General features: G+C 36.8%; 1 protein-coding gene and 1 pseudogene across 1 annotated transcript in view; both read right to left on the bottom strand.

Moving 5' to 3' along the window:
* The window catches only part of PDE3A (phosphodiesterase 3A), a 250,823-nt gene that overhangs the window by 197,325 nt on the left and 27,625 nt on the right, over positions 1-25,873 (bottom strand). The gene's annotated exons all lie outside the window — the stretch shown is intronic.
* LOC132226063 (cysteine-rich PDZ-binding protein-like) lies at positions 2,256-2,645 on the bottom strand (annotated as a pseudogene).

The raw sequence follows: 25,873 nt of genomic DNA, 5'->3' as shown, positions 1-25,873 counted from the left end.
TACCCCAACCAATTCAGACACTTGATGTTTTTGGCAACCCATATATGTTCCTGCTAATCCAAGATTATCTTAAACATGTTTTTTTGTCAGTTTCTTCCAAATGAGACAAGACTCCATAGACTGTCATTTTAGCCTCAGGCTAAGGGTTACATACCAATAAAACTAGAAGCATCTCATCACTAGAACTTCCTCATTTGGCTCTGAAGCTTGGTTGCTGTGATGCCCAGAGTGAGAGAGAGAACAGGACATGACTGCCCAGATGGACAGAATTCAGGAAGGAATTCTACTGTCATTACACCACGGTCCACTGTCTCGGGATGGCTGTGCTTTTGCTGATATTGTTTTTTAAAATTACAATAATTCTTACTATTCATCAAAGCTTATCATTGGCTCTTTGGTTTACTCTACAGTGAATGTCAGTGATGAAAACTTTGATTACTTTTATGATTTTCCAATAAATAGTTATTCTGACATGCACATGTGGCAGTTTCAATGTAAATCATTCATAAGACAGCTGGGAACATTATTCCACACCACCTCCCAAACAATTTTTGTTTTGTATGAATAGGAGCACTGCACTGTTAATTCATCTGTGAATTTATTAGAATTTTGTAATAAAATAAACTCATAAACATATGTTCAAATTCGTAGCTTAGAAAGTTGCTATCATATATACTCCTCTATATCTATTTATATTTATTGAAGTAGTTTCCTACTGAAATGGAAATTTGCTATTTAGGAAGAGTAAGTAAAAGGGAATGGGGGGAGAAAAAGAGACAGAAAGTGAGAGGTCTACTGTTGTCAATTATCGCCCCCCCCCCCCCCACACACACACAATACAAAAGGGACAAGATGCTTTGTGGCAGCCATGTCTCTATTAACTACCACTTTTTTTCTTTCTCATTGCCACCATTACCCATCCTGACAACTAAGAACTGACCACCTTTTTCTCATAGGCATTCAATAATACAGCAAGAAATAATATGATTACTACAATAGTGTTAAGAATTTCTAGCAAAAAAAAAATTATTTACTTTGGTAAAAAGAAGTTTTACTTTGGTAATACCTATTTTCTCAATTCAAAAAAAAATGCAAAAATCAAAATTTTTTAATTAAGCAATTGACACTTTATTTCCCATAATAATTTTAAAATAAAAGTACAATTATCTATACTATGTATATCACCATATTATCTAATCTCCAAATTTCACAGTGACAAGTATTTATACACACTGTACTGGGCAACAGAGAATACTTTTTTTGGTCTCTCCTAGCAGGCTGCAAGTTTCCAAAGCTAAGTCCTGAACCTCTGAACATATATTTAGGAATCAAAATGTTTGCTTTGGGGGGAGGGAAAATTAAAGAAGTTTCATTTTTGCTTCAAAGAGCTTTCCCAAGGAGTGGTGAGTCATTTCCACTACATATCATCATAATGAACACTGTTCTTCTGGCTTTCATAATAGTGTGAATTCAAGGTCATATGTGTAACATATACTTACCTGAAATCCAGCATATTCATTTGGGTATATATGGGGTGTCTCCTGTGTTCTTATTCTGATATGAAAGGCATTAGCACTATGGTTTCAAGAACAATTCTTTTAATCATAAATACAATTTATGTGTGATTTGAGTCTGGGCTAATTTCTAAGAAACCATTCAGCAATAATGGTCTCACCTAAATACCCTGTGAAGCTGCAATTAATTAAGGGATTGCTGATTCTAAGAACTAGGCAACCAACAAGGGCATGAGAGGAAAATTATAAGAAGTCTGGATGCCAAGTTCTGAGCAAATATCAACAATCCCCTTTTCATGTTTTATTTATATATATATATATATATATATATATATAAACTAGATGGAGAGGATAATAAGAATTATATGAATAATGTTAAATAAAAAGTATATACAGCCCAGCCAGTGTGGCTTAGTGGTTGAGTATCAACCTATGAACCAGAAAGTCACAGCTAGATTCCAGGTCAGGGCAGATGCCCAGGTTGTGGGCTTGATCCCCAGTTAGGGGGCATGCAAGAGGCAGCTGATCAATGATTCTCTCTCATCATTGATGTTTCTATCTCCCCTCCCTCTCCTTTCCTCTCAGAAATATATAGTTGTTGTTAAATTTGCCTCTAGTTCAATAAGATGCTTGTAAGGCAGACTAATTATATTGTTGATATTCAGAACTTTTAGAGAGCAGAGAATGAATCAACTTCTCTGGTTTAAACTTGTCTTAAAACATATTATTTTGTTAACTTGAACATCTATGATATGCCTTGAAAATGTACAGCAGAAAGCAAAATCACAGAGAAAGCAAGAAACTTCACCAATATATCTAATCTAGACAGATGTTTGCTTGTAGTTTTTGGCATCCAAAATCTTTCTTCCACACATTGCAAAGATGCCGGTTTTGTAAGCACAGCCCTGGCAGTAATTAGAACCCGGCTGGTGCACAGAATTTTTACAAATTCTGCAAGTGGAGATTTCTTCTTTTCATATGGACCGAATCTTGCTTTCTTTGAGATCAACGCTTTATTTTTCATTCAGCTTTCTTCCACCACTTTCTGTGGTATGTATCCCTTGCACCATCTTCCCATGTATCTGGGGTGATAACAGTACCGAGTCTCCTTTCACATTTTTCACACACCATCCTTCTGCAATGGGTCCCTTAGCCGCAGTAGCAGCAGCAGCAGCAGCAGCTTGAAAACATCCAAAAACACCCAATACTTTCTACTTGTCGTTTGCATCATCTCTCACCAACTTCAACCTCCCTGGGAGATGCTGCTACGTCTTCACCCTGACGCTAAACACAAGAACTGCACTCACACCCTAGTTCTCACTCAGTTACATGTACTACTAATCTTTCCACATCTTTAGCACCCAAGTGAATGAAAACCCCACCTTCTACCCCTACCTTTACCACCACTAGCCTTACCTGGGAAAGTGAGTTCCGGCAGAAGTACTTATTATTGCAGCCAGAGGGCCCTGCAAACCACCAGGAGGCCTCAAGAGGAATTAGAGCTGTTGTTGGGCCCTCGTTACAAAGGGAATCAAACTTTCAGGAGACACGAAACGTAAGTGACAGAGCAAAACACAGATCAGCCACTCACCAGGGCTAAAACCTCATGCATGAGAGTCTACTTAACCTTTATAATTATTTCTAAACCAGAATTAATGATTCTGAAAGTCTGTTTTTGAAGGAACACCTTTGTTTGTCCAGGTGCACGAAGCTGTTTCCCTATGCCACAGAAAAACAAGTTCAAGGCCCTATGAAAAGTGTGCACTTAAAAGGATCGCTTGAATCTCAGCTGTACGTGCACTATGAGACATTTCAGGATTATCTCAAGGAAGAAGTCAACCAAGGCAGATATGAGTGTGTGACTGCATATATATGAGTGTGTACAATGTGTCTGTGAGAGGGAGAGAGGGAGATAATGGGGGAAAACTGAGTTCCTAGCAAAGAAATTGCCATTATTCTTTATAACATTCAGATCTACGACAATACATGCTGGAAGCCGATTCCAGCATGACAGCAGGGCTGAATCTGGAGTGGCTAAAGGCATTTATTTCCCCAAACCTGAAAAGGGATGGATTGCTTGCTGCCAGACAGCTCAGGGCATCTTAATCTACATATTATTGCCTCCTACTGGCCAAACACCTGAACAGCCGTAGGCAAATTCCCCCATTCTGACAATGCTTGTGTGTAGGGAAACCTTACCCTTTGAAGGGTGTACCTCCACCTTGCCTCAGGACAATTTGTGTTAATAAAAAGCATGGGGTCCTGAGATGAGGAGATCTTAGTTTCTTAAGCTAGGCTCCTCTGACCCCCAAATCCCTTTCAAAATTATGCTTCGTCTCTGGACTACGTATTGTTACACACAGCCCCTTCTCCAGATTGCTGAGCCCTTCGTAATGCCGGAACAAGAACCCCAGCAAATACAAAGATTTACAAGGCTTTATGTTAAATGTGTATACATTGCCTTTGTATATTTTGAGAGTATGCATCATTGACTAAAAATGGGATAAACATGTATAAATACATTTTGAAAAATGAAAGGCCACAGTTCTTGCAGAGATCTGAATATAGAGAATGGCATTATACTTTGGTATGGTATGAAACCAGTGTAACTAAAATCAACCCAGCCTTCACTGGCCACACATTCCAGTGATTTGTAGAATTCCAAATGTAATTATCATGCAAGTGAAATTTGACATTATTACTGTTACATAACTATTACAACAAATTAGGTAAAAGTATCAGTATTGCACACTAAGTTATCAAAAAGTATAAGGTGTATGTCTATATTCTGACAATCACACTATGAAAGACAATAAATTTTTAAAAGGTAAAAACACCAGAATATTAAATCAAATTTCAAAAGTCTATAGCAATTTTAACTGCATAACCTTTACAACTTTAAGAATTGTCTCCAAGGCAAGAAATTGATATGCTAGTAACTCCAAATGCCTTTTAGAATTCACATATTCCTAAATGTATAAAAATATTCATATAGGTCTTCACTTAGAGACCATTTAGCAAAATTTGCCTGCTTTTATTTTCTTATAGGGAGACCATATAGCAATGGTAAGTGGGTTATTCTATAGTGTTCAACTAAGGCTAGATGGAGCCATTGTTAGGTCATTCCATATAATTTTTAGTACATGACTTTGTTGGAAATAAGTCTGTATTAAATCATGTGGAATTTTTTTCTGACAGAATCATATTTTCTAAAACAGAACTTTACATTTGTTATAATGGATGCCCTCAGCAATAACATAAAATAGAATAAAATTTATTTTTATTCAAAGGTATTTGCTCCATATATAATCTAAAAGTTAAATTAAAATTCTTTCTTCTGAAAGCACTTCTAATTACCAAAGAGGCACTAGACAGCAAGTTAATGCTACCCTAAAATTTAAAAATAAATACAGCAATAGCTAAAAAAAAAAAAAAAAAAAAAAAAAAAAAAAAAAAAAAAAAAAAAAAAGGCAAGTAAAAGCAAGTTGAGACTTTGCTATTATTGTTATTTAGGAAATTTATACTATCATATTAGCAAAACTTCATAATTTAGGTGGGAAAATAAAATGCAGTTATTACACCATCTGAGCCAAGTTATCCTAAGACTGGCTAGTCTCAGAGCTAGGATTTTTCCAAATATTTGCCCACTCTTGACTTTATGTTGCTCATTACCAATCTATGTTTTTAGGACTTCAAAGGCCAGCTATTCCAAGGAGCAAGAAGCTAGACAGACATGAAACCTGAATGCCACTCTTAGGAACACAGAGTGCTCTGGCCCAGCCACAAAACCAGGCCTCATTTCACCTCTCCCACTTCCTGTTCATAGCAAAGGTTAGAAACAGATTCTGTTCCCAAGCACAAAAGTCAGCATGTCTTTTTTTTTTTTTTATTACCAATAAAACTCTAAGCAGAACACACAGGTACAAATGTTTTATTCTGTTTTCTTATTCTATACCAGAGTTATAAACTCTTAAGATGGATAGCAATGTAATTGTTAAATTCTACAGATTAACTTGGTTGCAATTAAAGCAACAAACATCATCACCAATAGAAAATTCTCACAATCTTGAGTTGTCTGGTGAGAATATAGATTAACTCTTATAAATACATGTATAAGAACATAAATTTGATGATCAAAGTTAGAGCTATTATTAGTATAAAATGTTTTCTGAACAACAAAATATGAAATTATATTTATACAAAGGCAAAATAAATGATAGAAAAATCAACTTTGGGGAAAATAATACTAGAAAAGTATAGAAACATATATGCCTAAAATTCAATGCCATAATATTTTAAGGTGGGTAATTTGTTAATTGGACAATTTCTGGACTAGAGAGGTACATATAAGTTTATCTAAGATAACTATTTTTATTTAATTTGTCATCAATATTATGGTTTTACCATTTTAAAATCCTCTATTTTATTCCTTCCAAACTGTGTTTCTGCTCATACTTAAACACCCCCCATGATAAGGAAAAGCATTTATTTTTTTTTTTTTTTTGCCCTAGTTCTACTACTTGGGATAAAATGGAAAAAAAATCTACCACTCTCCCTATTTCTAGTAAAATACAGTCCATCAGATTTAGCCTGTCAGATTTAGGGCACATGAATAGAAGGTGAGATCACTTTATTGACTGATCACTTTATTGACTGATAACATCTGGAATCTGATAACAAAGTGAAATAGTAACTTACCCTTAAACCAGAAGTCTCCAGAAGGTTATATTACTAGAGATAACCCTGATATTCACCCAGCATGGGGACTTTATTAGTTTAGCACCCTGTAGCCAACCCTTCAGGGATTCTGCTCCATACTATAGAGAAAGTAAGGCTTATGCTAACACCTTTGCAGTACTTTTGAAAAGTCCTGTAACCCAGCCATTGCCTGGGGTCTCCACGGTCTTTGGTACAAGTAAAATTGCCTTGAATGCCCCCAAATTCCAGTTAGTAAAAGTTCCTGACCCGACCTTTACTCTTGGCCAAAATTCCTGCTACTTGTAATTATCAGTTGAGTTTTCATTCTTCTTGGATGCTAGTTTATTCCCGGATTACCTCTATCCACAACATGTGAACCTTGGCATGAAGCTCAGACCGTTCTCACACATTAAAAATAATGGAAAACTTGGAAGCAAGCGTTCATGAATTTACGAGACTTGACTGAGTTTGGAGGATAGAGATATGGGGGATTTACAAGTAAGAGTCACACTACAGTTGACTGCCAACTCCTGGTCTCCTGAACTTTCTCTTTCCCATACTCTTCTGCAGGTTGCCAAAAAGATTAAAAACATCCTCTCTTTGTCACACAGATATTTTTTTCTCTTCTCTGAAGTCCTGACTGCATGACAACCAGCCCTTTGGGGAATGGGTAGAATGAGAAGGGAGTAATGTCCTCATTATACCTGTAACAATATCTAATTATTTTTCCATACTTTTCTAAAGGCAATTTTGGTGACAGTTGTAAAGTAGGTAATACATGCTTCACTGGACTAAAAAAAAAAAAAAAGTCCCTAAAATTATCCTCATGCCACTCTTTTTCTTCATTAATTAAATTTAATTAGAAGGTTAAATTTAATTTTAAATAAATTAATTATTAAGTATGGTACTTAGTATATCATGGATGTTCAAAATAGATACATATAATATTTCTGTTTTATTATAAAATAAAACAAAAACATATGGCTTTCTTTTCTTGTCAAATCTGACATTTTAAAATGCATCCTTCGTATTAAATAACAACGTTTCATCTGCTATAAGAGACATATCATACGATCTCACTCATATGTGGAATCTAAGTAACAAAATAAACTGCTGAACAAAATAGATCCAGAGACATAGAAGCATGGAACAGATTGTCAAATCTCATAGGGGAGGTGGGCGTGGGTGGGTGAGTGGGAAGAGATCAACCAAAGAACCTGTAGGCATATATGCTAAACCTATGGGCACAGACAATAAGGTGGTGGAGGCCTGAAGCCAGGGGCAGTGGCAGGCTACAAGGGGTTAATGGAGGGAAATGGGGTCATATGTAATATTTTCAATAATAAAGATTAAAAATAAATAAAATTATTCTTAAATTATAAAAAAAAGAGACATGAAAATGTCACCTGTGGTGTACAGCTCTTCCTCTTATAGCAACCCCAAAGGAGATGTCACAAAGCACTTTATTGATTTCAGAGAGAGAAAAAGAGAAACAACGATCAATCGGTTACCTCTCGCATATGCCCGGACTGGGGATTGAACCCAAAATCTGGATGTATGCCCTCACCTGAATCAACCTGTGACCCTTGGATACATAGGACAACACTCCAACCAGCTGAGCCACACTGGCCAGGCCAGAACACTTAGTTTCTTTAATCTATTATACCTTAGATAGATGTATCTAGCCATGTATCTGTAAAAATAATCATAAATGCAAATAAGGGTATATTAAAAATTTTTAGGAGCTTGGGTGGAGGAGGTCCAAAAGGGGAAAGTGCTACTAATAATAAAACATGTTTTAAATATATTTACTTCAGTATCAGTTATACTAAGAGAACCTGGAGATAGTTGACAAGTCCAACAAGAGAGAAATGCTTAAGTAACATATGACACATGCATTCACAAAATATTAAGTGTACAAGTAATGAAAGTGATACAAGTGATAAAAGTCTTAATAATTTTAAGGTTGTAGAAAACAGTAAGAAAATAGTATTGAATAAAAACATAGAAAATCCATCCATATTACACTATAATCCTCATTGTGTAGACTATAAAAAAAACATTGAAAAACTAATGGGAGAAATTGATAAACTATTAATGATGATTATTTTCATTTTTTGTTGTCTATTTCTGAAAGAATTTAAGCTGATGCATCATTTAAAAATATAACTACATTAAATAAAATTTAAACCAATTGGATGAGGCAGAGGATCACCAGAAAATAAGAACAGAAATGCCAAAGTGCAGCCAGGGATGAGGTGAGTTCACAAGATCAGCCCATCCAGTTTGCTGTTCAGGATTCAGTTAGGCCACAGCGAGCGCTCATAGGCATCACAGGCCGTCATCTGATGCACAGTCCTCAAAGCAGCAATTACGCTTCACCTTCACTGAGCGCCTATTATGTGCCGCGCTTTGTGCTCGGCAATTCACTTGTATTATCTGCTTTTATCCTCCCAGCATATCTAGAGTTGGTATTATCTTCCTCCCAATTTTACAGGAGAAATTGAGACAGGGCAGGTAGCCTAATATAAATTCAACTAGTGAGAGGCAGTGCAATAAGTAGTCATAAGCCAACTTCTAATCCAAAGGTCTGTGGTAAGGACCCTTCCCAGGGAGGCCCTGGAGACCTTTTGGACCATCCCAGAGGTTCTACATGTGGAAACTAGAATAACTCAGTAAAACGGAGGATGGACTTAGAGGTCAGGCTACCAGGAATTCAAATCGAGGCTCTCCCACATCTTGGTTTTATATTGTTTATAATTAAGAATTCAATTATGAATACTTGATATAATTGTTGTTGTTGTAACTAGAAAATACATATTAAAGACATATTTTATATTAACATGTTTAATTTTGTATATAAAAACTAAGAGACAATATAGGTATGAATTGCCTACAACATATAATAAGCACTCTGTAAATATCAGCTTTTATATCCTGCAGTTGTCCTATTAAATTGTTTTATAAATCTGAACTAGTATATCTCTTCATAACACTGTTTGGTAAATGCATACTTCCAGAACTTTAGTAGGACAATCCCAATACTTTAATTGCTTAAGGAGCCATAACACCTTTTGGAAACAGGTCTGGCTGGAATAGGGTAGATGAACTCAAACTCCTTGATGTCTCTTCAAGTTCAAACAACCTTTACCAGACAAAAGTCCATATCCTTAGCACCGACACCGTAACCTTCATTAATGAATTGCTACCACAGGAAATAAAAAGTAAGGTCAAATTTTATCTCTCAAGCTTATGGTTTATACTAAAACTTGACAGTAATTTTAAATATATCAGTATCCTAAGATAAAATTTGTGTTTTATGAAGGGTTCCAAATAAGCCAATTTAAAAAATTCAGAGTAAAACAAAAAATAAAATTATATTATTCTAATATCAGACTTAAAAAGTCCTTTTTATATAATAGTACTTTTGTACTGCTGATTTATTTTTTCAAAAATGTACACTGGTCCTAAAGTTAAGGACTGACACATAAATGTCACATAAATAACTGTTAGCCTATGACATATCAAGTACAGAGGAGAGGTTAAAATAAATGTATCTACTCACAATCTGTCAATGTCCATATTATAGCCTGAATTCTAGTTGTAGGAGCAAAGTTCTCACATTACATACACTTTGGTTAAAATTTCCACCATCATTTGTAAAATGCGTATTTCTGCCTTCAATAAAAATAACCAAATTTATTCTCTTAATAAGACACACTAATAAGGAAAAATCATAATAGCTCATCTTATATACTTTGAATATAAATTAAGAGGGTATTCGTGTGAATTTAAGTTATTTTACAGCTATACAAAGTATCTATTCCTTAGAGGGGAGAGGGAAAGGACCTTTGTAAGTGAGAAGTGGCCAGGCATAATCCACAGTGTATGTTCATACCCATATATGTATGAGGTACCTGCGCTAAGGAGAATTTTCACATGTTCTAAAGAAATTACCTAGAACATTAAAATTTAATGCAAATCGACCCAATGGCAGAACAACCAGTCAGCGGGGGGTGGGGCCAGCAAGCAGGTGGTGCCAGGTCAGCCAAAGGGAGCTGACATGCCAGCGGGCAAAGGGAGGGAACTGCGATGAGGGGGGCAGCGATGGGTGGCAGCGGAGAGGTGATGGGGGGGACCGGCACCATCCCCGGATTGACCCGTCCAGTCACCTACCACAGAGGCAGGCTGGGCAGCAACAGCAGGGTGATGGGGGAGGCGTTGCCTCTCTCAGAGAGAGTCCAGACTGCAGCTTATGCAGGCTCCCTGCAGGGAACGGGCGTAAGTCCTCAGTAGGACATCCTCCATGTCCCCTCCTCCCTGTGTAGGGAGAATGAACTGGCTCTCTAATCTCCCCTGGGAACTTAGTCTACTGGCTGGGAATATGGGGGTAAGGAATAAACAAGAAAGTTCAAGAAATTCCTCTGCTGAAGGCATGTGTAGTAGAAACCAAGATGGTGGTGGTGGTGGTGGTGCTTCTACTTTGAAGCATGCACAGGAGGAGTCAAAAAAAACCCCCAAAAACAAAAAAACAACAACAAAAAAAAACATTAAAATCACATACAGTGTCTTCTAATCCTTTCATAATTTTAGAGGACTTTAAGAGGTAATAGAGGCATTCGGAGAAAGCCTTAAAAAGATGCAACTGAAATATACACCAATACAGAATTAAGTTGTTTTACATAGCATGTGCAAGAGTACTGCTAAATTTGGAAGAAAACCTATAACTTTACAAAATGTTATTTATTCTACTATTCTTGGTACATAGTGGCTACTTAATAAGTGCTTTTTGAATGTTTAATTCTGGCCTTATTTTAAATTATGAGCATTTAGTCATACACACAGATATACATATGCACACTCTCTCACACCCAAAGGTGGGTTGTATGCATTTATTCTTAAATTTATAAATTTAATGTATCTATTACTCATTTATTGATTGAGCCATTATTTATTCTTCCTTGAATACCTAAAATGTATCAAATAGCTCTTGGGAACAAGGACAATAAAGATAGCTCATAAGAAAACAACTTAATTTAGTTGTAAATTACCCTGCATAGCAAAATGAACCTAATGGTAGTTTTATTTATTGGTTTACGATAATCTAGACCACCCACTGTCATATCCTTAAATTCAAAGGTGCTGATGTTCACAACTGAGAATGTGTGTCTTTCTTAAGTCCCCTAATCCTGATATGTTCACTCATGGTTTCAGCTAGATCCATACAGCAACTTGGGAAATGTCCCTGCTACTAAAGTTCAGACTTGCATTATGAATATTGTTGAGCCAAAGATGCAAACCTTAGAATTAGCAATCTTGGTTTTATATATCCAAATGAGACCAACTCAGGGCCCATGGTGAGTAGTATCAAATCTATCAAAAATAACACCTTCTGAATCAGAGCTTCAAATGGCAGGTAGTTACTACTTCACTTTATAAATGAGGAGGTTAAGGAAAAAAGAAGAAGAAATTGAGTATCACACATCCAGGGTCACAAGCTGGTGTGTCTGAATTTGGACGAAACCCCACTTCTGTCTAACACTGACGCCCATGCTGCCCCTTCGTTTCCCCAGCTCTGCTATCCCAAGTGTAATCAGTCAGCATGTTACCAAAGAATGAAGAATTACACAGGAGGCCAAAGGCTTATTGAGAGGGAACTGAATGCTGCCTCATATAATGATCACCTTGTTTGGGAGTAATAATCACCTCTATGGGAAAACTGATGGATTGTAGCTTGGCCATAACCACAATTCATACACACATGTCTTATCTGTCAAATTAAGGATCAATGCCAAATGAGAGCCAAAAAAGGAGCGTGGGAAAGCCTGTGGTTTGGGATAAGCGTTAGGCAAACAGCTGCTACAGGCATGATACGAAAAGAAAGAAAACAGCACGAGAGAAATTAGCAATAAATAAGACATAACTAGCTCTGAATTCTGTGATTCAAAAAGAAGGTCTTTAAAAATAAAAGATATTTTGGAAGGTTAAAGAATATGCTATTATTTTATCAGCAACCTTGTAAGGTTTGATCTTTAGGATCAAATAGTAATGAATATTTTATAATCAGGATATTATGTTTGACATACTGTATGCCTAATAATGATTTATATTTGCTTATGACCCATTTTTTTTAAATTGCTCTTAAAAATAATGACTGTCTTCAGTTCAAACCATGACAAGAGAGAGTTATTAAAGAAAAATAACAAGAACTTTACATAATTGTGTTTCTACTATTTGTAAATAGCTTACTTGGCCAAGAAGAAAATAGATGGATAAATGAGTCCCATCTTTAAAGAATTTAAATTCTCAGAACTATGCAGGTTTCATTCATTAAGCCAGTCATATCTAATTTTTTTTTTTTTTTTTTTTTTTTTGCCAGGCACTGTGTGTTTCTCTGGATTCAATGAATGATTAGATGAGAAAGAGAAGCTGCCCGCAGGAAACCCTGAAGTCTAGTAAGAGAGACCAATAAGGCCTATGAAAGGAAGTAAATGATATTCTAAGCACAGAGAAACAACAGGCTGAGCAACTAGGGAAAACAACTTAGAGGCAATGTCCAGGAAATTATTTTATTTGATATTTTTATAAGCAGCAGAGACAACATATATACTTAAATTTGGTTACTTAAGAGGTATCAAATTTTACTGCCACCAAAGAGGATAGGAAAAAATTTCTTACATCCCTACAATTTATAATTCAATGCAAACAAAATACCAATAAGAGGCTGAACTGGATTTTATAAACCTACACTGGACAGGTACACTTGGGAGACTTTCTATGCATGACACAGAAAATCACTGAGTCTAACAAGATCTCATTTGACTCATCTTTATTTTTACTCTATCAGATTGGATGAGGTATGAGATATTTCCTGTTATATGATTTTAAATCTACAGTTCTTGGCCCTAAATGCACCTCTGTTCTCTTGCTTGATATCCATATTCTCAAGAGCGCTTCCTTTCTACAAACCCCCAAGAAATTTTGTCTTCTGCCATGGTCTTCCTGGACATACGTAGAGAGGATTCTAAAATCTGTACTCCCTGCCAGGACTTGTGTCTCATCTACTGCCTTTAGCCTAGTTATTTTCTGAACCCTTCCTTGGGGGTCTTACAGGAATATAATATAATTAATATAATATAATATAAAAATATAATATTATATATATAATATAATATAAAAATACAATAATGTTATATATATATACCAAAGAACCACTTTCTCAAAGGCTTTTACCAACCCCATAAACAAGGTATCTCCCTCAGCAATCAGTAGCCCACATCCCATTCATCATATTCACATACTTATAGTTAATTGATATATTCCTACTAGACTATAGTCCACAAGGTCAGAATGATGTTAGTTTCTTCATTACTTCATTCCAGCAGAAGACACAATTGGTGTTTCAATGCATTATTACTGAACTTAATTATACAATATCTGCTGTATGCCCCATTGTGATATGAGCTAATATACTAGTATCTATAAACCTCAAACTTGCACTCCCTCACTCTAATTATAGTATTTCATGTCTTGCAGCTAGTATGATGCAGTTCAATATTAATAGAAAGAAGGGAAATTGAGGCCAAACTGATAAGGGCACCCATCTGAGTTGGAGGAAAAAGATAGGTAACAATCATCCTTTCCCCTCAACAATGACCTTGAGTTTGAGTTTCAGAAAAATAATAGAGAAGTTAAGGAAGACAGTGCAGTTCAAAAGAAACAAAAAACAAAAGGACTGAACAATATTCTTTACACAATACCCATATTCCACCTATGTAGGAGGTCCAACATTTCCAACGCTATAACAGCAATCTATGCCTTTCTGCCAACAGTGGATTCAGGTGGACTTTTTTGTAGTTTTTTTTTTTCCTTCCCTTTCATGGATATGTATTTAATTACCTATAGATATATCAGATACTTCTCATTTTTGAATGACGGTAGGCTAAATATAGATTACATTAAATAAAATGCGTATGTGCTGTTCAGGAGGAAAAAAAGAACACTAGTAATTTTCTTAAATGTTTTCAAACTTAAAAACATTTACAAGTAAATTAAGGGTGGGTGGTTTAGAAACAACAGTGAAATAGAAAATGAGTCATGTCATGAAAGCTTTTATGGCAGGTCTATAATTTATTCTACTATTGTACTATTAACATAAATATGCCACTAACACGAGTATTTATTGCCTACTTAATGCATATTTGCACTTTGCTTGTTAATGTGGAGCTATATATAACAAGCGTTAGTTTTCAAGAAACTGCAATCTAGTTAGAAACTACTAACTAGTAGGACATAATCTCTAGTAATAGGGTTTAAGTATCAGATTGTGACTATGAACTACATATAGAGCTGTAACAGTTGTGAAGTTTTCATGAAAAAGGTGAGCTGTACAGAATGCATGGTACTCAGATAGGTCATGAGAAGCAAGTATTTTCAGGAGAGGAATTAAAGGTTAAAAGAGGAAAAGACAAGTATAATCACTGAATTTTTTAAAGTAAAACAACTATCTGGCTCAAATGAAGACTCTTAGCTAATAATGGTGGTACGTGAATTAAAGTACATGATAATGAGATAATTAAAAGAAAGACTTTAACTAGATTATGAAGAATTCAAAGATTAAGTAGAAGAACCTAGACAAGAAATATGAGGTGAGGAAATGCAATGTTTTTAGCAAGAAGGGGCCTATTCAGGACCTATATGCTGTACCAACCACACATGGGGCCCCAGTCATAGTAGACCTGTGAGCAATAACTGGATGAAAGCCATGATTTTTAAAGATTACTTGTGCCGGGGTCCAACCCCAGCAGGTCCAGGGGTTCCCAAAGGTGTGGACGGAGTCGGCGAAGAAGGAATGACACGGAGACAGCGTTCAGTTGATCAGCAGCCTAGCCAGGATCTCCAGCCAAGTTCTGGTCTCGATCTCCAGAGAGGTTCTGCTTAGGATCTCCAGCCAGGTTCTGTCCAGGTTCTCCAGGCAGGTCCAGTCACCAGGTTCTAGTCAGGCTCTCCTGCCAATCTCCGCAGTCAGGTTCAGTACAGGATCCCCTGCCATGCTCTCTCGCCAGGCTCCGCCTCCAGGCTCCGAGGCCAGTCCCTGTCCAGGATCCTCCGGCATGCTCTCGCCAGCGAAGTTCTTCTGTCCCTAGAGAACGTTCTGTGTAGGTTCTGTGCCTAGGCTCTGTTTCTCTTGGTCCTGTCTTCCAAGCCCTGTGTTCTGAGTTCTGTGTCTGAAGTTCTGTCTCTCTGTCTGGTTACATCTGTATTTATACCAGTTGATTCAATCCTATCAATCTCTATTACAAAGGTTAGGGCGTTTCTTATCTCCATTCCAGGGAGTAAAGATTATGTAGCTTAAGCATGATTGTTTGTAGTGATTAACTACCCGCCTGGCACTTAGTTAAGGAGTTTCATCCCCTCCCTGACTTCAGGGAAAAATTCCTACCTGGGGAAACAACCTTTCTAGGAGAGGCATCCCCTCCCTGACATCAGGGAAAAATTCCTACGTGGGGAAACAACCTTTCTCGGAGAGGTGACCTTGGTTAAAACACAGCGCCAAGAAGGTGAGCAAACATATTAAGAACCGTATGCCATATATGCCAGGTCCCTTGAAACAGCAAGGATGGACCGGCTCCCAGCATACTTGTGCATTATAGATTATGCTTGTAAGCAGGGAGAGAATCTCTGGAGACGTACGACATCATTTCAGTAACTCATGTGTAAAGTGATAAAGGCTTGGGCCCTTAGTTACCAAAGAGAGGATAAATAAAAAAAAAGGTAAATCACTAAATAATATCAACATAAGAAATGCCAAAATTCTGACATATGCTACAACATGAATGAATTGGAGGGCATTATACTAAATGAAATAAGTCAGTCACAAGAAGACAAATACTACATAAATCCACTTATATAAGGTACCTAGAGTAGTCAAATGCAGGGACACAGAAAGTACATTTAGCCGAACCGGTTTGGCTCAGTGGATAGAGCGTTGGCCTGCGGACTCAAGGGTCCCGGGTTCAATTCTGGTCAAGGGCATGTACCTTGGTTGTGGGCACGTCCCCACTGGGGGGTGTGCAGGAGGCAGCTGATTGATCTCTCTCATCGATGTTTCTGACTTTCTATCCCTGTCCCTTCTTCTCTGTAAAAAATCAATAAAATATATTTTTAAAAAAAGAAAGTACATTTATAGGGACTGGGAAATGTGAGGAATGCGAGTCTAATGGGTGCAGAATTTCAGTTTTTCAAGATGAAAAGTGTCCTACAGACCTGATGATAACGGTGGTTGCCCAACAATGTGAATATACTTATCACTAAACTGTACATTTAAAAATGGTTAAGATGTAAATTTTATGTTATGTCTATTATACCACAATTTAAAGTAATAATTAAAAAGAAGAAAGGCAACAATTTCATTCAGAATAAAATTAAGGGAAGAATGAGAAAAGAATTCCAAATTAATCTTAGATAAGTAGCTAGGAAGGGAGGAAAGTTGAAATTAAGTAGATCTAGCCTGACAGAGGAGAAGAAAATCAATTGTCAAATACGTTAGATAGGGACATCGAAGTGGAAATGTTTCATAGGCAGCTGGAGGCAACAGATAGGGGCTCGGTGGATCAAACAGGAAATGTGCTGGTTTTTATTTTAGTGTCACCATTTAGGGGGAAAGGGACAGCCATGTTCCATTCTGAGCCCAACATCTTAATAGAGACGTTTTTACAATACAGCTTTGTCAATAATTTTTTAAAAAGAAAAATAGCCCACCTGGCATGGCTCAGTGGTTGAGTGTCGACCTATAAACTTGGAGGTCACAGTTCAATTCCCGGTCAGGGTTGCAGGCTCGATCCCCAGTGGGGGGCAGGAGGCAGCCGATCAATGATTCTCTCTCATCATTGATGTTTCTATTTCTCTCTCCCTCTCCCTTCCTCTCTGAAGTAAAAAGATACTTATAAAAAAAAGAAAGATAAATAAAATATAGTTTTGTCAAAATATTTCTTTACGTTTTGATATCCTTCAATTGGGTTGGTCTTAAAATGAACAGCCTCTTTTGATGGAAAACAGTAATTGCAATTACAGGAGCTAACTTAATATAGTTCAGGGCAGAGTTATCCATAGACTGCAGGGCAGGAACATAGTGAGCCTCAGGGAAGAAGTGAAACCAGCATCATGAAAGGTCTGAGGTGACTGAGATCTCTCTTCCTTTCCCCCATGTCCCTTATCTGCTTCATTCTTTCTGCAATTTGCCTTTATAGGCTCATGAACTCGATAGCTGAGTTGCAACCGGGCTTTTGCATTTTGAAAAAGATTGACTTAACTCACACTTGGCCCCAATTCCAAATCCCTGGGTCAGAATTTCATTGCTCAGCTTGAGTCTGAGTACAGTTAAGACGTAGGGTCATAGCAACCAACTGTGGCTTCCAGAAGATGTCTGTAGTTAAGTGCAGCCCAATACCTCAGTGGGAATCAATGACAGTTGCATTCCAGGAAGAGGAAACACGTCAACAGATATGAAAATCAAGCCCAACAAAGAGCAACTGAATTGGTGGACGTCTTTAGCCAGGGGAGACTTGAGAGTGCTAAGAGGTGACAGTTTTTCACTATAATAATTTTTCACTACTTAAACTTATTATGTAGACTACAAAATAAATATGAAAAAAGAATTTGAAGTAACAACAGGCAGTTTTTGACTCAACATAATAACCACCCTATCTATAGCAGTGTTTTATTAAATGTTTTATATATGAGGTAATCTATTTTTATTATTACTCAATAAAACTACAGAGCTAGGATTTTAATTTTCACTTAATAGATGGAAAACCAAAGCTAAGAAATGCACTGACTTGCCCAATATCAAACAGTTATTAAGTAGCAGAAGTATAATTTGCAGCTATGTTCATTTGGATCCAAAGTTCTTCTTTTCTTTTATTCTTCCCAGTTTTATTAATATTTGATTGACTAATATAAATTGTATATATTTAAGTGGTGCAACATCATGGTTTGATATACATCATAAAATGATTACCATGACCAACTAATTAATATATCACTTTACCACCATTTCCCCCCCTTCTCTTTCTAATGCACCCTTTGATTTAAATGTGGTGTGCTCAATGTAATTTGAGGTATTCAAATACTGAATAAATAAATATTTGTCACAGAAATACTAAAGGAATTATTGTTTTGGGTGGGAAACTTATCAACCGGTAGCTATGATGCACAATGACCACCAGGGGGCAGACACTCAATGCAGGAACCAGAGAGGAGGGAGCCAGATTCCGGGGTGCATTTCCAGAGAACCACACTCTTGCAACCTGGGGCCCCTCATGAGATGTCAGAGAGCGTTTTCAGCCTGATCCCTGCAGGCCAGGCTGAGGGACCGGTCCCCTCCTGCCTGAGGGACCTGTCTCACTCCGCAGATGGCTTTCGAGCTGTGGCACAGCTCTAGGTGCGGCCAGCCAGGGAGGGACCGCAGGAGGTTGGCTCCAGGGCGAGTCCGGCCTGTCTTGCACAGTCCCGCCCTGCCAGCCACCTTCTAATTAATTTCTTTTCAATGTGCACGAATCCATGCACCACAGCATTACTACACATATAACAAAAATGGAGAGAAAATGCTAAGGGGGCAGGGAAGGATTGATAAGAAGTAGTAGTTTAAGTAGCATGAATTACACTTCCTATTTCTCTTTTTCCATGTCATCTCCCACTTCTCTCTCTTTCACACCTAATTCAAAGCTTTATGAAGAAAAGCTGATCTTACATTTATTCTCTGAATAAAACAGTTTGTCAAAATAAATGTTTGGGAAAGAGATAAACGAAGCCAACAGAAAACCTCGTATTTGAGTCAGGAAGCAGTAGGGAACCATTAGCAATTGATTTGTCAGGCATTAGCCAGTAAACAAATGCACGTTTTAAGAAAGGAGCAGTGCTAGCTCCTTCCACCCCCCGATGTATAAGCTACAGATGTGGACAACCGACGGTGTTTGGCAAGTAGCCAACAGCCCAAGGAATATGAATCATGCTTCATCAGGAAAATAATTTGGATATACACAAATAAGGTAATCGAGGATGGCAGGTCAAAGAGTTAAATCTTTAAGAATGGCTACTTCCGTAAGAGAAACATTAAAGACATATTACAAGAGAAATACTAGAATCCATAAGAGATATACTAGATAAGGACAAACTGAGTTAGAATAGTCCTATTCAATGTATTTATTTTATAATCAATAATCAATACAAAGTTTTAATGAGTATCCTACCATGTACATAATATTTGGTTAGGTTCAATTCAGGATAAAGAAAAAAATTAAGAGATGTGGTTCCTTCCCTCAAAGAAATTACAGTATTATATTTTTAACTTATAAATTACCAAAGTTGTCTTGTTTCTTTTCCGTACCTACAATTATATGGCTTTCTACATATGCATGGTTTTATTAACTCCAGTTCTCAATTATTTTTAAGCCAATGAAGCTCCAAAATTGTAATTAAGTCACTTTTGCAAAAACTTAACTCAGTAATAGAGCAAGAGTAATATTTCCCCCTGTAATAAAGTTATAAACTAAGTGAACTTATTAAAAGAAACAAAATAATTTATTAAAATATCAATGAAGTTTAAGAAAATAACACATTCCTATTAATATGGCATATGATTTCTCTATTTTAGTTTCTCCCAAATTCTAACACTAGAATGCTCAAAAGCTGCCCTACATTTTTCTATCTTGTAAATTATTCTTTTCCAGGAGTCAGGCCAAATGATTTCACTTTGGATATGCAAGCTTACCTGCCAAAGAAAAATTCCATGAATAGCCTTTGAAGGGAAATACTTCATTAGTGAACTGCCTGTTTGCACTGTGTTTCTGCCATCTGAGCCAACCCTTATAAAGGAGTTTCTGGAATCCTATTTCAACCAATAGGACTGAGGCTTTCCCCATTCCATCAGAGCTGTACAACTCTGACCAATCAGAGTGCCTCTATTCTGACCAATTAGGACAGTGCCTTTTGGGCCAATCAAACCACAAGGATTCAGAGTCTTCATTGGCATAAGAAAGAACCAATCAGGAACCAGGGGTAGGGACTCCTGTCCATTTAAGCCACCTCTCCTCTGGCTCAGAAGGATACTTTCCCTTTCCATGGAAGGCTGAAGACTGCTTCTCCCCCACTGATCTGAAACACTGGAGAGACATGTTTTGCAATCAGCTGTTTCACACTAAAAGAAGTTTCTGTCTTCACTGCATCCCAATTGGGGATTACTGTTGGCATTGAATTGGTGCCAATGATCATCAGTTGACAATAACACACGTACACGCGCGCGCACACACACACACGCACACACACACACACACACACAAATATGTGAGATTAAATGTGAATGCTCCTCTAAAAAATTTTAAAGAAAAATTTTAACTAATGGTTCAAATTTTTTTTTTTAATTTAAAACTCAGATTTGAACTAGCCCTGAAATAAAAATAAATGCTATTATTTTATCTTCTAAAGAAGACAAAATTTAGGTTGTCATACTTCTAAATCTCCTTTACCACGGAATAATCATTTTGAGCATTCTGATGTTAAGTGTCTTCATTTCCTTTAGGGAGCAATTCCAACCAATTCTTCCATTCATAACACAGGTGTAAATCCAGCTGTAATGGGGAAAAGGCCCCTAAATGGTAAATACAATTGTGGACACAAATCCTAAACTCTGTCCTACATAGGGAAACCTTTTGTCACCCTCAGGCCTCCAACTAGAGCTCACTGACTACAAGTGTGAATAAATAAGACTGTTAAAGAGAGTGGTTAAGTGTTCTCCCTCCAAACTTAACAATTCTTCCTTACAACAGAATCAACGATATATGCTAAACACTTTGGATAGCTAACTATCCAAAGGGAGGGAATAAAAATGTAAAGAGGCATACATAATAGTATAGAAGCATCAAAGATTGAGCCATTCAGCATCAGGAAACTAACTCTAAACATTTTAATGGTCTCTAAGGATGTTATTGTATGGCTGCATTTTAAAATAATGCAAATTGAATGAAGACCTTGAGCCCCAAGAAAAGCTTAAAGTCTGTATACTACGTACACACCCACACACTAAGAAAATGAAATAAATTCAGTTACCAATTTAGCAGCAACAATAAAAATCCATGGAATGGCATTCCTTAAGAGAAAAATAAGATGCTACTATGTGAGTGGGAGTTACATATTATTTCTCAATTCCTTTATAATTCTCTTTCAACAAATAGTTCTCATTAATATAAAAAGTTATATCCTTTCGTGAGCTTTAAATATAATTTTTACTGGTTCAAAAGTTTATATTTCTCAGAAATGTGTGCTGACTTAAAGTACCACATTATAAATCGTTTAACTCTGATAGCTGAGAGTTAGGATTAGATCAATATAAATCTGTGCCTCTGAAAAGTTTTTCTCTTACAACCAGTATATAGACCTATTTTTCAAACCGGCATCAGGAAATAATTTTTAACAATACTGTAGAACTAGGAAAAAATAAAAATTCCATTTTATAAAAAAAAAATACTCTCTAAATGATTAGTTCAAAATGTTTAATGTGTTTATAATAGAAAGCATAAATCTCTATTCATAAATTTCTCCCATAAAATAAAATACTTTTCAAAATCACTGTACTTAAAAGTAAAAATACCAATGGGTGGATCCCACCCTCAGACCATCAGATCAGCATCTTAGTTGGGGCGGGGGTGGGGGGGTGGGGAAGGTTGTGATTTTATCTTTAATTACCTTCAGGTGAGTCCAAGGTGCAACCAGGGTTCAGAACCTTGAATTTAGTTGCCCCGGAGGTCCTTTCATCTCTACACTGCTTATTTCAGAGTCCCATCTCGCCACTCACCAGGAGCGGAATTGCTCACAAAGCTCCATAGACATTTCCCAACCCTATCTCCATAAACTCCCAGATGCCATCTACAAAAGAGGGATTACCACCAAAATCCACACTTTGGTATCAGATTTAAGGAGAAATATACACTTAAGATGGTAGTCTCTAAATTCCCAAGTACTATATATATGTAAATTATACTATCGCATTCACCCAAAGACATTTATTGACTATCCACAAGGCACTATGATAAACAATGTAGAGCAAAGGAAATGTGGGCCAATTATACGTAGACCCCCCCTCAAAGACCTCACTTTACTTATAAAAATATTCACAATCCAAGATGGAAAGTATAAGTGTCACAGGAGAGTAACAGATAGAGTGCTATGGAGATGCAGAAAAAGGAGGTACTTCCAAATGGGATGATCAGAAAATGCATCATGAAGCAGGTAGGAGATGGGTAGATTTATTCACAATGGTTGGAGATCAGGATAGAGATCTCCAGGGGGCAATAATCTGGCCACTGAAATAGAAAATCAAGGAGTAGAGGTCTGCCTATGGGAAAACAGAGAGAGAGGGAGAACAGCCAAGTGAGAGAGTGCACGCACCAGCAATTAAAATTAGTTAGAAAATAGATGTGACATAAGAAGTCGCCATTTGAAAAGGTCCAGAGTAGAAAAGGCAGATGAGAGAGGGTCATGGATCCCAAATTAAGAGGTATTCATTTTATATGAAAGGATCGACCTGATTTTATGTTAGCATTCAACAAAACTGTCATGGTGAGAGTTGTCCATGGGGAAGGCACAGTGCAGTAGTGCAGGGGATGAGTTAATACTGAGAAAGCATGGGAGCGGGATGACCAGCTGGGAAGCTCCCACAATAGTCCATTCAACCATGAGGTGCCCAGGCCATAAACTAGGACAGGGAAAGTAGAAAAGGAAGGGCTTGACATAATAATTATCGCTCTGGAGAAAGTTATATCCTGTAAATTCCGGTGATGTTTTTGCTATCTAGTGCAATGGAAACAGGAAGCCTTCAGAGCCAGACAGATCTGGACTCAAATCCAGGCTCTGCATCTGATAAACAATGACATCTTGGCTTAGTTACTTAATCTCCTTGAGCTTCAGACAGGAATAATAATATATATACTTTGATGGTGCTGCAAGAATTAGTTGTGATATCTGGAAAATGTTGAGCATATCTGGGGGATATTAGCAATAGAAAAACAGAGAAACAAAAAAATATGGATTAAAATATTAACAATGTTAAGAAGTCAAAATGGGCTTTTATAACAAAGAGCTCAGCAATGACAGTCCACATTCATCAGTGTCTGGCTGTGTTGCTCCTTCAGACAGCGGGAGTCCCAAGGCTTTCCACTCTTCAGTATCTCTCTGGCTTCAGGTAGTAATTCCTTATTTTAAAAATAGAGTGCAGTGGGTGGGATGTGTGCCAGAACACAGAAATAGACCTCCAGAAGGTAAAATGACGCCTGGAGCCCTGGCTCCTGATCTCATACACATTTGGGACTGAGAAGGGATCAGTGTTCAAGTATCTGCTAATGGATGTCTCAAACTAAAAGTGGACATAATAGGACTGAGGGAAAACTGTGCAAAGCTTTCAAACTAGAAGAAATGACATACTCTTTCCTCCACCCAATTCAGTCATTCTTAAACAAAAATTTGCCTCATTTGGAATGACTAGATTAAAATTTAATATGAATATAGAATTGAGTGTTTAAAGCAACATTCAAAAATTTTGTAAAAGGTTTGGCAAATATGGCTAAATCATCCTACTCCAGGTTGAACTCAGAATATTAGTATACTGGTCTGATAGGTGGAAAAAAAGCTTATCTCCTCCTTGCTGAAACAAAGTAAAGTAGTGAAAAGCAAAGCACTAAATGTTCTTGAAACAAATGTGCTATTTCTGCCCCCAGTTTTGTTATTTTCTAAGAGCTTTCATTGCCTCTCTAGTAGAAAAGAACTAAGGTCACAGTACTTTTTAGCTTTAATAATCAATTCTTTAGCAGTATGAATCCTACATGTAATGACCAGCCAAGCAATAAAATTTCAGTTTCAACCCAAAATTTACAGGTCATAATTAATGTTCTAAACTGTCTCACATATGCCCCTTATTCTCTTCCTATAATTTCTCCTCTTTCCAGGTGATTGATTAGGATTAGTTTGGGAAAAGTGCCCTAGTCAAATAAATGCAGTTAAGTCACCCATATTTGCTGCAGCTCATTTGTCAATTTGGGGGTTTTATATAAAAGGTTTACATTACTGCCATTTTAATTAATATAAAAATATTATTTGTACAACCATGTTATTATTCAAAAAGAAGCATCCAAGTATTCATCAATGAATAAACAAATGTGACCTATGCATGCAATGGAGTATTATTCATTGTTAAAGAAGAAATCCTGACACATGCTACAACATGAATGAATCGTGAAGACCATGTGTTAAGTGAAATAAACCAGTTAAAAATGTAAAATACTGTATGATTCCACTTAGAAGAGGTACCTAAGGTAGTTAAATTCATAGTAGGCCAATAGAATGTTGGCTACCAGGGACTGGAGGGAGGTGGGAATAAGGAGTTGTTAATATCTTCTGTTCAGAGTTTCAGTTTGAAAAGATAAAAACAAAACATTCTGGAGATGGATGGTGGTGATGGTTGCACAACAATGTGAAGGTTCTTGGTGACACTGAACTGTACATTTATATATGTTTCAGTGGTAAATTTTATATTACGGATGTTACAATAATTTTAAAAAAATAAAATTATCCTCTAGCACTAAAACTTCTTAAAGATATTGGAGTTTGAGGAGTAAATGAGTAGACCGAAATTCTGGTTCCAGAATAATATATCTGATCATTGGTGCTAAACAAACTTGTCCACATGCTTCTTTTCATTCATTTAATTTATATATGTAAGAATCATTTTTCTCACAAAGACTAGAATGAAGACCACTAAACTAAAACTCTCTTACCAGGCTATATCGTTTGAGGGGATTCTGACATATGTAGGCTAATATAAAAGTACATTTATTTAGCTAGCCCCTTTTCATTTTTTTATGAAAACATTAGGCTTTTTATAACTCAGAAACTCATTATGGATGTTCAAAACAGTATTGGCTGCCCTAACCAGTTTGGCTCAGTGGATAGAGCGTCGGCCTGCGGACTGAAGAGTCCCGGGTTCGATTACAGTCAAGGCCATGGTTGCAGGCACATCCCCAGTAGGGGGTGTGCAGGAGGCAGCTGATTGATGTTTCTCTCTCATCAATGTTTCCAACTCTCTATCCCTCTTCCTTCCTCCCTGTAAAAAAATCAATAAAATATATTTTAAAAAAACCAAAAAACAAAAACAGTATTGGCAAGGTGATCAGGATTAACGTTTTGGAGGTGAACATGAATGAATCAGCTGATGATAGGCAATGAGATACCTGAGAAGTCTTAATTGAGAAAATGAAAATAAGGTATTGTTATTAACAATTATCACTAAAGATTAAAACAAAACAACCTGAAATAATGGCAAAAGTTGAGTAAATGGACCCTGCTGTTTCTCCTCCAGAACAACACTAAGTTCTTCCTCCCAGGAATGCCCCTGTTTCTCCACCGAAAGGCAGCCAGGTATTTTTCTACTTTACTTTAAGTTGGCTTAGCCTTATGGATTACCCATTTGGAAGTAAAGGTCAGAGTTTCTGCTCTGGTAAAAACATAAAAATAAAAGATAAAATAAATAAGTTAGACTGAATTGAATAGAAATTGACATTTGGAAATAAAGGTCAGAGTTTCTGCTCTTGTAAAAAATAAAAAATAAAATTAAA

The sequence above is a fragment of the Myotis daubentonii genome, chromosome 2, assembly GCF_963259705.1.
Source record: "Myotis daubentonii chromosome 2, mMyoDau2.1, whole genome shotgun sequence".
Taxonomy (NCBI): Eukaryota; Metazoa; Chordata; class Mammalia; order Chiroptera; family Vespertilionidae; genus Myotis; species Myotis daubentonii.
This window is presented reverse-complemented; position numbering and strand designations above follow the sequence as displayed.